This window comes from Pristiophorus japonicus, chromosome 3, assembly GCF_044704955.1.
Source record: "Pristiophorus japonicus isolate sPriJap1 chromosome 3, sPriJap1.hap1, whole genome shotgun sequence".
Taxonomy (NCBI): Eukaryota; Metazoa; Chordata; class Chondrichthyes; family Pristiophoridae; genus Pristiophorus; species Pristiophorus japonicus.
In genome coordinates this window covers 245,754,277-245,769,143 of record NC_091979.1, presented here as the reverse complement: position 1 = coordinate 245,769,143, position 14,867 = coordinate 245,754,277, and the positions used below count along the sequence as shown (strand labels likewise).

At 46.0% G+C, this 14,867-nt stretch overlaps 1 protein-coding gene across 2 annotated transcripts in view; it reads right to left on the bottom strand.

The window, feature by feature from the left end:
• The window catches only part of lzts2a (leucine zipper, putative tumor suppressor 2a), a 259,923-nt gene extending 245,612 nt beyond the window's left edge, over positions 1-14,311 (bottom strand). The window contains exon 1 of one of the 2 annotated variants that reach the window (XM_070876497.1): positions 14,101-14,311. The gene's annotated coding sequence lies outside the window, so the exon portion shown is untranslated. Of the gene's footprint in view, positions 1-13,580; positions 13,666-14,100 lie in introns of those variants that run through there. The other variant, XM_070876498.1, reaches the window with a different exon arrangement.
• Positions 14,312-14,867: the final 556 nt, after the last annotated feature.

The window sequence follows — 14,867 nt, the reverse complement described above, 5'->3', positions numbered from 1 at the left end:
GGGCTTGAAAATTCCCTCAAGTAGGGTAGTGAATGGATTGGGATTAAGTTAAGGAGGGAGTCTCAACAACTTTTATTTATAGAACACTTTTTAACATAGTAAATCGCCCCAAGCCTCTTCATAGGGGTGTTATCAAGCAAAAATAGCCACTGAGCTAAAAGAAAGACTTGCATTTATATAGCACCTTTCACAACCACCGGACTTCTCAAAGAGCTTTACAGCCAGCCAATGAAGTACAGGTTGAACCTCTCTGATCCGGGACTCCCATATCCGGCACTACCCCTCGTCCGGCAACATTCCCGGCCGGCGGGTGGGGCATGCGCAGAACACGACCGTCAAAAGCCTACTTACCAATATAATCTTTCTCCTCAAAATCAGCTGCCTCCTCCTCATCGCCCTGCTGGAACTCCTGCAGCCACAGTCCTCGGGCCGGCCGGCCGCTCCTCCCCACAGCGCGCTCTCTGTGGGGGGGGGGGGGGGGGGGGGGGGGGGGCGGTCGGGCCGACTCTTCGGGGCCCATTAGGGCCCTTCTCGGCCAGCTGCACATTGATTGGCTGACTGACAGTTACACCAGCAACAGCACTTAAAGGTGCAGTCCACCCAAACACGTGACCTCCCCTCATCCGGCAAATCTTCGTTCGGGACAGACCAGGTCCCGAGGGTGTCGGGCAGAGGCAGTTCGACCTGTACTTCTGAAGTGTAGTCACTGTTATAATGTAGGAAATGCAGCAGCCAATTTGCACATAGCAAGCTCCCACAAACAGCAATGTGATAATGACCAGATAATTTGTTATGTTGATTGAGGGATAAATATTGGGCCAGAACACCGAGAATAACTCTCCTGCTCTTCTCGGAAATAATGCCATGGGATCTTTTACGTCCACTTGAGAGGGAAGACAGGGCCTTGGTTTAACGTCTCATCCAAAAGGAGATATTAGGACAGGTCACTAAAAGCTTGGTCAGAGGTAGGTAGGTTTTGAGGAGACAGAGGTGGAGAGGCAGAGAGGTTTAGGGAGAGAATTCCAAGAGTTGAGGACCTAAGCAGCTGAAGGCATGGGGTGAGGGAAGTGGGTGACGCAGAAGATGCCAGAGTTGGAAGAACGTAGAGTTTGCAGGGTATTGTAGGGCTGGTGGAGGTTAGAGATCATGGAGGGATTTTAGCATGAGGATGAACATTTTTTTTTAAATCAAGGCGTTGGTGAACTGGGAGCCAATGTAAATCTGTAAGGGACAGGGGTGATGGGTAAACGGGACTTGGTGTGAGTTAGGACACAGGCAGGAGCATTTTGAATGAGGTCAGGTTTATGGAGAGTGGAAGATGGGAGGACGTCCAGGGGAGCATTGGAATAGTGGAGTCTGGATGGTGGATGAGGGTTTCACCAGCAGTTAGGCTGAGGCAGGGGCAGAGAAAGGTGTTGTCACAGAGGTGGCAGTTGGCAGTAGGCGGTCTTTGCGATGAAGAGGATTATGGGGTTGGAAGCTCAGCTCATGGTCGAAGAGTCTGGTTCCACCCGAGACAGTGGCAAGGGAGGGGGATGGAATTGGTTGCTAGGGAGTTTGCAGCAGGGGTCCAAGGCAATGGTTTGGGTCTTCCCATTGTTTAATTGAGGGGAGGGGGTGAAATATGACTCATCCAGTACTGGATCACCCGATGATACAGGCAATGAAGGGATCAAGAGAGCTGGTGGTGAGGTCGAGTTGGGTGTCACCAGCGTACAGATGGAACCTGACGCTGTGTTTTCGGATGATTTCGCCAAGGGGCAGCGCGTATTTGCAAAGTCAGAGGTGGCCAAGGATAGATCCTTGGGGGATGTAATGTATGCACCTGTGAGGATGCTCACTGGTTGGTTGAGCTGTTGCATTGTGAGTGGCTTAGCCAGTCATGTGGTGTTCACAAGACTCCATAAAACCCCAGTCAGTTGGGTCGAAGTCATCCACGAGGTATGCAGTTGTGAGCCTAGTGGATGAACGACAAAGATAATCATCATCATCATCGGCATTCCCTCGAAACGAGGATGACTTGCTTCCACATCAAAAAGGGATGAGTTCACAGGTGTTTCAATGAAGGACCTAATATTCCGGATCCCAAACTACATATTGAAGGGTGGAAGTTGCCTGTGCGTGGATTTTTTTTAACGTGTGGTGGCCGTTGCACACCAGCCACCACACGGGCTTGACAGAGCTAGGTCTTGGTCCAGTGGCAAGAATTACCCAAGATGACTGGAGACCAGCTCTGCTGCACGGACCTAGTGCGCACATATATCGTAGTGTGGGCTGGCCCGTGCTGCCCCTGGGCCCTGAACTCGGGCCTCTCCTGGGTCCTGATCACATCCCGCTACATTCTCTCGCCGCTCATTTGCCCCGACCTCGCCGCTCCTGCTGTGTCTACCCGCGCTGCAATCACAGACCAGAACCTTGATGATGGCAGGTGCGGGCCATAAAAGGAGCGGCAAGCGGCCCCGGGAGCAGCGTGGCGGCCCCGACCTGTGAGAGGCCATCAGCGGAAGGTCGGGGCCATAATAGGAGTGGTGAGCGGCCCCTGGACAGCGTGGTGGCGTATCACTTCAAGGTGCAGTGCGAACTTTGGGGGGGGGGGGGGGGGGGGTGACGGCAGCGAAGAGGGACTACAAAGAACCCATGAAGTAAATAGGGACTCCAAAGGTAACGGTGCGGTGGTGGGAAGAGAGGCCTTTGCAGGCGATTCTCTGGCTACAACTAGATAGTAAAGAGTGGATCCAGGCTAGGGAAGTCCCACTCAGCCAGCCAACGGAGGAGAGGCGTGGGAGGTGGATAGTGTGGTCAACCATATCAAAGGCTGCAGAAGGATAAAGAGTGATCATGCACCATGGTCACAGTTAGACTCATCATCAATTGGCCATTTTCAAACAGGTGCAGTACAAATAAATGGCAGTGCTGACAGCATTGGGCGAATTGACAATGAGAAGCAGATGAATTAATGTGGCGTCGTCAACCTGAAAATTTACTTGGCAACATACTTTCCCACTCTTTATAAACACCTGTGGAGTGAAATTAGGCCACAAATGTTTAACACATGTTAAATGGGATAACAACTTCATTAAAAACAGCACCGGAACTCCATCCGAGTGCATTTGGTGTTCCAATGCTAACAATTTCAGCCAAACTGGGGGGCTTTCATTTCCTCTGGCGATGCTCACTTTATGAGTTTGCATTTAATTTCTTTGTGCAAAGTTAGCGCATAGTCATTAACCTGTTTACAAGAAATTAATCCCTTGACGCCCTGGCAAGAAAACATCATGAATTGCTTTCAACTGACCTCACTGTGGCGAGATGACACATCACTAATCTGCCCTTCCCTTGAATACTCACTGCTGACTTAGCCCAAGTGTGCAGAACGCTTGGGTGTATTGACTAAGCCAGTTCCCTCACACCCAGCTCCACATTTGCTCTCCCGGAGTGGTTAGAATCATAGAACAACACGGCACAGGAGGAGGCCATTAGGTCCATCGTACCCGTGCCAGCTCTTTGAAAGAACTACCCAATTAGTCCCACTCCCCCTGCTCAATCCCCGCAGCCAGCAATATTTTTTTTTCCTTTTCAAGTATTTATCCAATTCCCTTTTGAAAGTTATTATTGAATCTGTCATATTGTCAACCCTCACTGTTTCTGCACAAGACAAATAAAATATCAAGTTTAACCACACTTATGTGAGGTCAAGTTTCCCTTTTGACAAAAGACGAGGAAAAGCCTGCTTATCTCTGTAATTAGAACAGCCAGGGAACAAAATCTGGGATCACAGCTTTCAAAAGGCACTTATTGCTGCAATTGTGCCGGTCATTAATTATAAAGAAGAACTGGAATTCTGCCATCATCCATTAAACGTGAAATTTGAGGTAATTTATTATTATTTTCTTTTTTAAAAACAGCTTCCTTTCAAAAAGGAGCATTGAAGCTGTGGTTCCTGCAAGTGAATAATACTTTGGGAGTAATTGGAGGGGTGGAGCGAGTCTGGATTCACCTCAATACCGAATCACATCCAACAGGTGCAGAGAGCGTGTGTGCATGTATATACACAGGGTACATGTGTGCAGTGAGTGTGTGTATATGTGCAAGTGTGTGTGTTTATACGCAGAGCGTGCATGCGTGGAATGAGAATGTGTGCAGGTGTGCGTAGAAGCAGAGTGCGTGTGTGCATCGTTGTCGTCATCATCATCGAAGCGAGGATGACTTGCTTCCACGCCAAAAAGGGATGAATTCACAGGTGTTTCAATGAAGGACCTAATATTCCAGATCTTGAACTACATCCTGAAGGGTGGGAGATGCCTGTGCTTGGATTTTTTTTTTTATAAATGTGTGGTGGCAGGTGCACACGAGCTTGACAGAGCTAGGTCTTGGTCCAGTGGCAAGGATTATCCAAGACTAACTGGAGACCAGTTCTGCTGCACAGACTGAGCGCGCACACATATCGCAGTGTGGGCTGGCCCGTGCTGCCCCTGGGCCCTGGTCACTTCCCTCTATGGACCTTTGCCGCTCCTTCACCCCTCCTGCTGTGCCTGCCCGCACTGCAATCAGCAACCTGGCTTCGTAGCCGTCGCCCTCCTGCAGCAGCACGCGCTGCTTCCTGCAGTGTTATGCTGCTGCACGCTACTCCCTCCAATGGCCCCGGCCTGCTGATGGTCTTGCAGGCGTGTGTGCAGAGAGTGTGTGTATATGCACAGGATACGTGCGCTAGCGTGGAGTGTGCGCATGAGAGAGAGAGAGAGAGAGAGAGAGATGCGCGTGCGAGAGCGTGTGTGTATACGCAGAGCACGTGTGTGCAGAGATTGCGAGAGCGCAGGTATGCGTGCGTGCATCGCATTACATGTTAGTGTCTACATACACACATTTTATATAAATATATTATATACATAAATAAAATTCACACGAGTACATATAAATATATATAAAAATATTTTCTCTTCCATTTATGCAACATCTTATAACATCTCTCAGGACATCACCTGCAGTGAATTGCTTTGAAGTGCAGTCACTGTTATGTAGGCAAATACGACAATCGTTTACCACAAAACAAGATCCCACCCAAAACATGAGAGAGATCAATGATCAGTTAATCTCTCTTTTTGGCAAAGCTGGTCAGGTATTTGTTTTGCGTCTTCAATTTTGCGAATCATCAGTCGAAATCTAGCTGGTTACCAAAGGTGGCTTCTTTAAATGATGGGGGATTGTGGGAAGGCCGGGGGGTGGGGGCAGAGAGACAAACACTTGGATTCTCTTTCGAACAGAGGCTCACAGTGATACAGGTTGATGTGTGTTTTTCCTGACATGTTGGCAGACAATACAGTACCGCCCACCTACAGAACAGGAAATTACTGGCATGGTGATGTTGTACATGTCCAGAACATAGGCAACAACAAAAAAAGAACGGCTTGAACTTGCCATCTGTTTGTCTTCTTGGGATTATTAGAGGGAGGCAGCTAGGGCAGCTGCAAAACAGCAGGAGACATATTAATATTAATGAGCAAGTAATCAATCAAATATATATCATCTAACAATGCATGGGAAACTCAAATAAAAATCTCTTGTAATTCTTGGGTAAAAAATTCAATAAAAAACATTCTTGGCAGCACAACCTTATTTTCTCAAAAGGGACAAATTACATCTCAACTTTCCATCCAATTCAACGTTCAACTCCAACACAATGAATCTGGATTTCACTCTTCGGTTGGGCAGGAGATTCCAAGATCTTCTCCTTAAACTAATAAATGAAAAAAAAAAGTGTGTTCAAAGATAATTATGGGATGAGGAAGGCCATTCGGTCCATCTTAATTCGTCCACAGACTTCTACCAATGTTTTTTTTTTAAATTGGTCCACGAGATGTGGACTTAATTGGCATTTATTGCCCATCCCTAATTGCCCTCAAGAAGGTGGTGGTGGGCTGCCTTCTTAAATACAACTAGGCCATTTCAGAGGTTAGTTAAGAGTCAACCACATTACTGTGGGTCTGGAGTCACACGTGGGCCAGACCGGGTAAGGACGGCAGGTTTCCTTCCATACAAAAAAGGACTTTAGTGAACCAGATGGGTTTTTACGACAATCCAGTAGCTTCATGGTCACCATTACTGATACATCGCTTTTTATTCTAGGATGTGTTTCAATTTCCTCAGCTACCCTGGTGGGATTTGAACTCATGTCTCTGGATTGTTAGTCCAGGCCTCTGGATTACTGGTCCAGTAACATAACCACTATGCTACCAATGGACCCAGACAAAAAAAAAAGAGCTATCCAGTTCTACAACTATTTTAGTTCTATAATTCTTTTTGTAGAATTCAGGTTCCACTGAGCTTTGCGGAACCTCTAGTACGACAACCCGCTCAATTTTATGAATAGCAAAGGCTTCCATGCCATTAATGCCCAACCAGTGGGTAATGCCAGTCACCTCATCCTAGAAGTCAATGCCCAATGTCCGGATGCTTTCATTGTGTGACAATCCGTCGTGGAGCCATGTATTACAATGATTGGCTGGCGATTAGGGCTATCCCCTGCATTCAGGGCTTACAACACCAATAAGGCTTCCTTAGACAGAGGGAGACAACAACAACTTGTGTGTATATATAGCGCCGTTAACATAGTAAAACGTCCCAAGGCGCTTCACAGGAGTATTATGAGACAACAAATTTGACAGCGTGTCACATAAGGAGAAATCAGGGCAGGTGACAAAGAGGTAGATTTTAAGGAGCGTCTTGAAGGAGGAAATAGAGGTAGAGTGACAGAGAGATTTAGGCAGAGAATTCCAGAACTTAGAGCCTAGACAACAGAAGGCACGGCCACCAATGGATGTGATTATAATCAGGGATACTCAAGAGGGCAGAATTAGAGGAGGGCAGAATTAGAGGGCAGAAATCCCCGGGGAGGGGGGGGCGAGGCCATGGAGGGATTTGAAAACAAGGATGAGAATTTTGAAATTGAGGTGTTGCTTAACTGGGAGCCAATATAGGTCAGAGAACACAGGGGTGATGGGCAAGTGGGACGTATTGAGAGTTAGGACATGGGCAACCGAGTTTTGGATCACCTCTAGTTTATGTAGGGTAGAATGTGGGAGGCCAGCCAGGAGTGCGTTGGAACAGTCAAGTCTAGAAGTAATATAATGATTATAATGAGGCCATTGATACTACCAGAAATGGTCTAAGACTTCTCAAGTCCTGATTTAAGTCCTTGGATAAACCCAATGGAACCCTGCAATACACCCAGGGAGAATCTAAAGAATCTCACGAATCAATGCTAGATAATATCCCAATGAGGACAGGCTTGAGAATTCCAGGAGCTAAAGACAATGATGATGATAATGAAGAGGGGGGTGAAAAAGACCTTCCTCTCCCTATAGCAAGTCCACCAGATTCATGTAGGTTGCTGAGACCTAGCGGTCAGAATTTCTCAGGGCAGCCAGGCCTCCCCTCCCCTTATACACACGCCCAATAGTGATGTTGGGAAGGGAAGGTGGGAGAGAGAGATGTAGCCACTCTCCTGCGTCGGAGTTTGCAGTGCAAGCCAGGAAGGACCGAGAACCGTCGGGGATCACCTGTGGTCCCTTTACTCTCAGGACTCGAGCCTTTTACCCTAGAAAAGGGACAGAAGTGCCACCCCAAGACCGTTACATGCCGATGCGTTGCAATGCAATGCATTTTGATGTACAGCACTCTAATGCACATCACTGCCTTGTGTGTTTAGAAACAAAGAAACTCTGCCAAATACATTTTACATAGAAACATAGAAAATAGGTGCAGAAGTCAGCCATTCGAGCCTGCACCACCATTCAATATGATCATGGCTGATGATGCAACTTCAGTATCCCATTACTGCTTTCTCTCCATACCCCTTGATCCCTTTAGCTGCAAGGGCCACATCTAACTCCCTTTTGAATATATCTAACGAACTGGCCTCAACAACTTTCTGTGGTAGAGAATTCCACAGGTTCACAATTCTCAGTGAAGAAGTTTCTCCTCATCTCGGTCCTAAATGGCTTACCCCTCATCCTTGGACTGTGACCCCTGGTTCTGGACTTCCCCAACATTGGGAACATTCTTCTTGCATCTAACCTGTCCAATCCCATCAGAATTTTATATGTTTCTAGAAGATCCCCTCTCATTCATCTAAACTCCAGTGAATATAAACCTAATCAATCCAGTCTTTCTTCATATGTCAGTCCTGCCATCCCGGGAATCAGTCTGGTGAACCTTTGCTGCACACCCTCAATAGCAAGAATGTCCTTCCTCAGATTAGGAGACCAAAACTGTACACAATATTAAAGCTGTGGCTTCACCAAGGCCCTGTACAACTGCAGTAAGACCTCCCTGCTCCTATACTCAAATCCTCTCGCTATGAAGGCCAACATGCCATTTGCCTTCTTCACCACCTGCTGTACCTGCATGCCAACTTTCAATGACTGATGTACCATAACACCCAGGTCTCGTTGCACCTCCCTTTTTCCTAATTGGTCACCATTCAGATAATATTCTGCCTTCCTATTTTTGCCACCAAAGTGAATAACCTCACATTTATCCACATTATACTACATCTGCCATGCATTTGCCCACTCAAATAACCTGTCCAAGTCACCCTGTAGCGTCTTAGCATCCTCCTCACAGCTCAAACGGCCACCCAGTTTAGTGTCATCTGCAAACTTGGAGATATTACATTCAATTCCTTTGTCTAAATCATTAATGTATATTGTAAATAGCTGGGGTCCCAGCACTGAACCTTGCGGTACCCCGCTAGTCACTGCCTGCCATTCTGAAAAGGACTTGTTTATTCCCACTCTTTGCTTCCTGTCTGCCAACCAGTTCTCTATCCACGTCAATACATTACCCCCAATACATGCTTTAACTTTGCACACTAATCTCTTGTGTGGGACTTTGTCAAAAGCATTTTGAAAGTCCAAATACACCACATCCACTGGTTCACCCTTGTCCACTCTATTAGTTACATCCTCAAAAAATTCTAGAAGATTTGTTAAGCATGATTTTCCCTTTCATAAATCCATGCTGACTTGGACTGATCCTCTGCAAGCTTACTCTCATACTCTATTTTCCCCCTCCTAATTAAACCCTTTGTCCTCCTCTGCTGAAATCTAAATTCACACGCACTCTCACGATGATCACGACAGTGTCCTGCAACATAGGGACAGGAAGAGACCATTTAGCCCCTCAAGCCTGTTCCGGCATTCAATCAGATTAATGTTTAATTACTAGAGACTCCAGGGCATTCCTGGAGGTTTGGCAACCCTAACAGTGACCATAGTTACATAACAAATACACAGTGGAAGGAAAGCAGCATCCTTACAACCTCAGGAGGAATGAAGCTTGTAATTTGGTAATAGCTATCTTTAATACAAACACCCTTGCATCTAACATTTCCTTTATTGCTTGTATTCATTGAGTAAAGAAGAAGGGGTGCTCTTTAAGATGATCAAAGCATAAGAACATCAGAAATAGTAGTCCATTTGGCCCCTCGAGCCTGTTCCGCCATTTCATAAGATTATGGCTGATCTGATCCTGGCCTCACCTCCACTTCCTTGCCCGCTCCCCATAACCCTTAACATTCAAAAATCAGTCCATCTCCACCTTAAATATATTCAACGACCCAGCCTCCACAGCGAGAGCTTCCTCTGGTGGGCAGGGGAGGGGGGTCCAAAACAAGAGGACCTAACCTTAAAATGAGAGATTCAGGGGTGATGTCAGGAAGCAGTTCTTCACACACGTGATCATGGAAATATGGAACCATCTCCCCTCAAAAAGCTGTTGAGGTTGGGGAACAATTAAAAACTTCAAAACCGAGAGAGATCTTTGTTAGGTAAGGGCTATAAAAGGGATGGGAGCGAAGACAGATAAATGGAGTTGAGGTACAGATCAACCATAGTCTAATTGAATGGCAGAACAGGTTGGAGAGGCTGAATGGCCTCCTCCTGTTCCTATATCATACTCACGTTTGTGATGCCCTTCATAAAAAAAAAAGTATTACAGAACTCAGGAAAAAAAAAGAAGACTTGCATTTATATAGCACCTTTCACAACCACCGGGCATCTTGAAGTGCTTTACAGTCAATGAAATACTTTAAGCGTAGTCACTGTAATGTAGGAAATACGGCAGCTAATTTGTGCACAGCAAGCTCTCACAAACAGCAATGTGATAATGACCAGATAATCTTTTCTTTTGTTGTGCTGATTGAGAGATAAATATTGGCCAGGACACCAGGGAGAACTCCCCTGCTCTTCTTTGAAATAGTGCCATGGGATCTTTTACGTCCACTTGACAGAGCAGACGGGGCCTCGGTTAAACGTCTCATCCGAAAGACGGCACCTCAGACAGTTCAGCACTGCACTGGGAGTGTCAGTCTAGATTTATGTGCTCAAATCCCTGGAGTGGGACTTGAACCCATGGCCTTGAGACTCAGAGGCGAGAGCGCACTACCCACTGAGCCACAGCGGACACCTGTCTGCAGCAATACAAAGCATCAGAGCCAGAATGTCTGCATGCTCTTAATTTGCCTCTATGAACTCAGTCAGTGTTTACTTAACAACAAGTAGACTTTGTAACCTTCTCGGGACACAACTTCCCCGTAATAGCATTACAGGATATAATGCTCGTCTCCAAAAAGAAAGATCTTGCATTGATAACACTATGACATCTCAAAAACATTATAAAAGTGTTTCACAAATAACTAATGACTATTATTATGTAGGCAAGCATGACAGCTTTTTGCACACAAAGATCCCACAAACAACAGTGCGATTAATGACCAGCTAATCTCTTTTGGGTGTTATTGTTCAAGTGAGAAATGTTGGAAAAATTCTCTGTTCTTCTTTGAATAGTGCGACTAGATCTTTAATATCAGCCTGAACCACCAGAACGGCAAATTATCTTTTACAAAAACGCAGCACTCCTTCAGTGCTGTGCTGAAGTATCAGCTTAGATTAAGTGCTAAAAAAATATACAGAGTCCACACCCATTACACTTGAACATGCTAGGAGGTACAAGAAAGGAGGGAGAGAAACCAGGGAACTCTGGGCCAGTTAGCCTGACATCAGTAGCAGAGAAAATGCTAGAATCTATTAATTAGCACATGGTAACCAAGTGCAGGCAGCGGAAGGATCGTGCGGCAAATCAGTCCCACCCACCCTTTCCTTCAACTATTGTCTGTCCCGCCTGTGACAGAGATTGTAATTCCTGCATTGGACTGTTCAGTCACCTTAAGAACTCATTTTTAGAGTGGAAGCAAGTCTTCCTCGATTCCGAGGGACTGCCTAGGCTGATGGTAACAGGGCACTTGAAAAATCATGATTAGGCAGAGTCAACATGCTTTTATGAAAGGGAAAACATGTTTGCTAACTCTATTAGAGAGTTTATTTTGGAGGGTGTAACTAGCATGGTAGATAAAGGGGAACCAGTGGATGCAGTATATTTGGTTTTCAGAAGGCATTCGATAAAAAGGTGCCACACACAAGAAGTTATTACACAAGATTAGGGCTCATGGGATTGGGGGTAAATATTAGCATGGATTGAGGATTGGTTAACAGACAGAAAAAAAGAAAGAGTGAGTAGGAATAAGTGGGTCATTTTAAGGTTGGCAGGCTGTAACTAGGAGAGCCGCAAGGTTCAGTGCTTGAGCCTCAGCTATTTCCCATGTCATAGGCAGGCCCTCGAAATCGAGAAAGACTCGCTTCCACTCAAAGCGAGTTCTCAGGTGACTGTATATAGTCCAATACAGGAATTACAGTCTCTGCCACAGGTGGGACAGACAGTGGTTGAAGGAAAGGGTGGGTGGGGAGTCTGGTTTGCTGCATGCTGCTTGTGCTTGATTTCTACATGCTCTTGGCGATGAGACTCGAGGCTCTTGGCGACAAGACTCGAGGTGCTCGGCGCCCTCCCGGATGCTCTTCCTCCACTTAGGGCGGTCTTGGGCCAGGGACTCCAGGTGCCGGTGGGGTTGTTGCACTTTATCAAGGCGGCTTTGATGGCGTCCTTGAAACCTTTCCTCTGCCCACCTGGGGATCGCCTGCCGTGTCGGAGATCCGAAGTCAGCTATTTACAATCTATATCAATGACTTAGATGAATGGACCAAGTGTAATGTATCCAAGTTTGCTGACTATACAAAGCTGGGTGGGAAAGTAAGCTGTGAGGGCACAGAGGGGCTGCAAAGGATTATAGACCAGTTAAGTGATTGGAAAGGAAGGTGGCAGATGGTAGGAAGATTGAAAAACCTGATTTTTTTTTTTATATGAGACACTAGTAAATGTTAGTATCCAGGGGAATTTGGGGTCCTTGTACACAAATCACAGAAAATTAACATGTGGGCACATCAAGCAATTAGGAAGGCAAATGCTGCATTAGCCTTTATTGGAAGGGGGTTGGAGTATAAGAGTAAGGAAGTTTTACTACAATTATATAGGGCTTTGATGATGCCACACCTTGAGTACTGTGCACAGTTTTGGTCTCCTTATCTAAGGAAGGATATACTTGCCTTTGAGGGGGTGCAACGAAGATTCACTAGATTGATTCCTAGATGAGAGGGCTGTCCTATTAGGAGAAACTGAAGTAGAATGGGCCTATACTCTGGAAGTTTAGAAAAAGGAGGCGATCTCATTGAAATATAGAAGATTCTGCGAGAGCTTGACAAGGTAGATGCAGGGAGAATGTTTCCCCTCGCTGGAGACTCTAGAACCAGTGGGGTCACAGTCTCTGAATAAGGGGTCGGCCATTTAGGACAGAGATGAGGAGAAATTTCTTCACTCAGAGGGTAGTGAATCATTGGAATTCTCTACCCTAGAGGGCTGTGGATGCTCAGTCTTTGAGTATATTCAAGACAGAGATCGATAGATTTTTGGATATTAAGGGAATCAAGAGATTATGGGGATATTGCAGGAAAGTGGAGTTGAGGTAGAAGTTCACTCATGACCTCATTGACTGGGGGAGCAGGTTCGAGGGGTTGTATGGCTTACTCCTATTTCCTGTGTACAATAAAGAGGAGGAAAGACAGTAATTTCATACTAGCTTCTTCTGACCCACAGTCAGATATTCACAGGCACCTCCCAATTGGCAAACCTCTCACTAACAAATAACCTCGAACTGATTTAATAAGTGGCGCAGCAATTAAAGTGTGCGGCCTTAAAGGGGCAGGCAACCTTAAACATGGCTGCACAATACTACATTGTGCATTGTACGGTGTAACACTCCTGCCATTATAAAACTCACTGTGAACATCAATAAATCTGTAAATTCCCACTTTGTGAGAAACATTGCTCAGAAATCTAAACCAAAGATGTCTCCCTTTTCCCCCAGGCCAATCTGAGATAACAGATCACCTCAAACAGTGCCAAACAAATTATTAATAAGCAGGTCCAATTTACTTTGTGCTCTAATTTTCTGCATTAACAGCGAGTGCCAGAAGCCAAAAGAAAATATTTGGAAGCTGAATTCTGGTGCCAAAATCCCCAACCACAGCCCAGTTCAGCTTTAATCCCTCCCCCCCCACCCCCCAACCCCCAACCCCCAACCCATCCACCAAAAGAAACACTGTTTTCTCACAAAATAACATGAATTCCATTACCTTTGGAAGTTCTAATTCCTTCTTCCCAAGCAGCGACCCAGACCCCTTTCCTCCCCCAGGGAGTAGAGGGTCTAGTGGGGGGTGGGATTGGCAAGACCATCAATCGTGTGCTCTCTGATGAATGCTGTGCCCAACACAAAACTGTTCCATTCCCTGAAGGAAACTGCTGCCAGATTACAACCGAGCAGCAAAACCCCATTCCTGCAGACATACACTGGGCTTTTTGCAATGAGGGAGGGGTAATAATGAACTCCACTCTTTATGTCTGTGTGTGTGCGCGCGCGCAACACAGAATATGAATAAGTCAAAGTAATGCACATGACTTGCTAAACAGCTGTTCCTTTCCAGCTCCGCCAGTGCCAGAATAATTATGTCACTATTGTTTCCCCCCCCCCCCACCCCTCACTCACACACACACATATATATATATATACATAGCTCAAGCCCTGCAAAAGAGAGTTATGTGCAGAAGAAGGAGGCGACACAAACAGAATCGACCCGTACACATTCTCACACTCACCATCTATCTATCTATCGATTCGCTGTCTCTCGGAGCCACAATATAACAAGTGGTTTGGGCTGCCCGTGTTCCAACGCCCAAGGCCAGTTCACTGCAGTCCGCACATTAGTTGCACCAATAGTCCTTCCTCCCAGAGCTAGCAGCTGAGCAAAACATTTTTAACAAAAAAAAAACACCCGATGACAAATAAGAGATACTTCCTTCAGTTTAGTTCGCAGGTCCAAGTGAAAAGGAGTTGCTGTCGAGTGCAATGTCCAGCCTCTTTCTATCAGAGAGAGGTGGAGGAGGAGAAAGGGGGACCTTGAAGGGGGTGGGAGGGTCTGACTGACTACAGAACATATGGAAATCTTGCTGTCTCATATTATAGTGAAAGTTAGCACCCGCCTGTGCCCCCTCAACAAGGTCTTTCCACCTGAGATGTGTTTAAAAGTACACAACCTAGTTTTCTGTTGAGCACCCCCACCCCGCAGTCTAATAGTGCCATAAAAGGCAAAACATGGACAGTGCTTTTCAGAATTTCTGAAACTGACCCGAAATTAACACGCGGATCTCATTAGAAAAAGGTTCGAACAAACAAAAAAATAATTGAGAGTTAGGTGGATTTTTAATTTTAAACTAATACTTGCTGGGAACCCTCTAATTGGCCCTATCCAGACTCCCAGTGTCTGCAAACTAGCTGAACTATTTTCTCCTCCTACCGGCCACATGCTCAGAGTACCGCAAATCTGCAAGGAATTTTCGTCGCTCGGGGTGGCCAATGTGCAGCG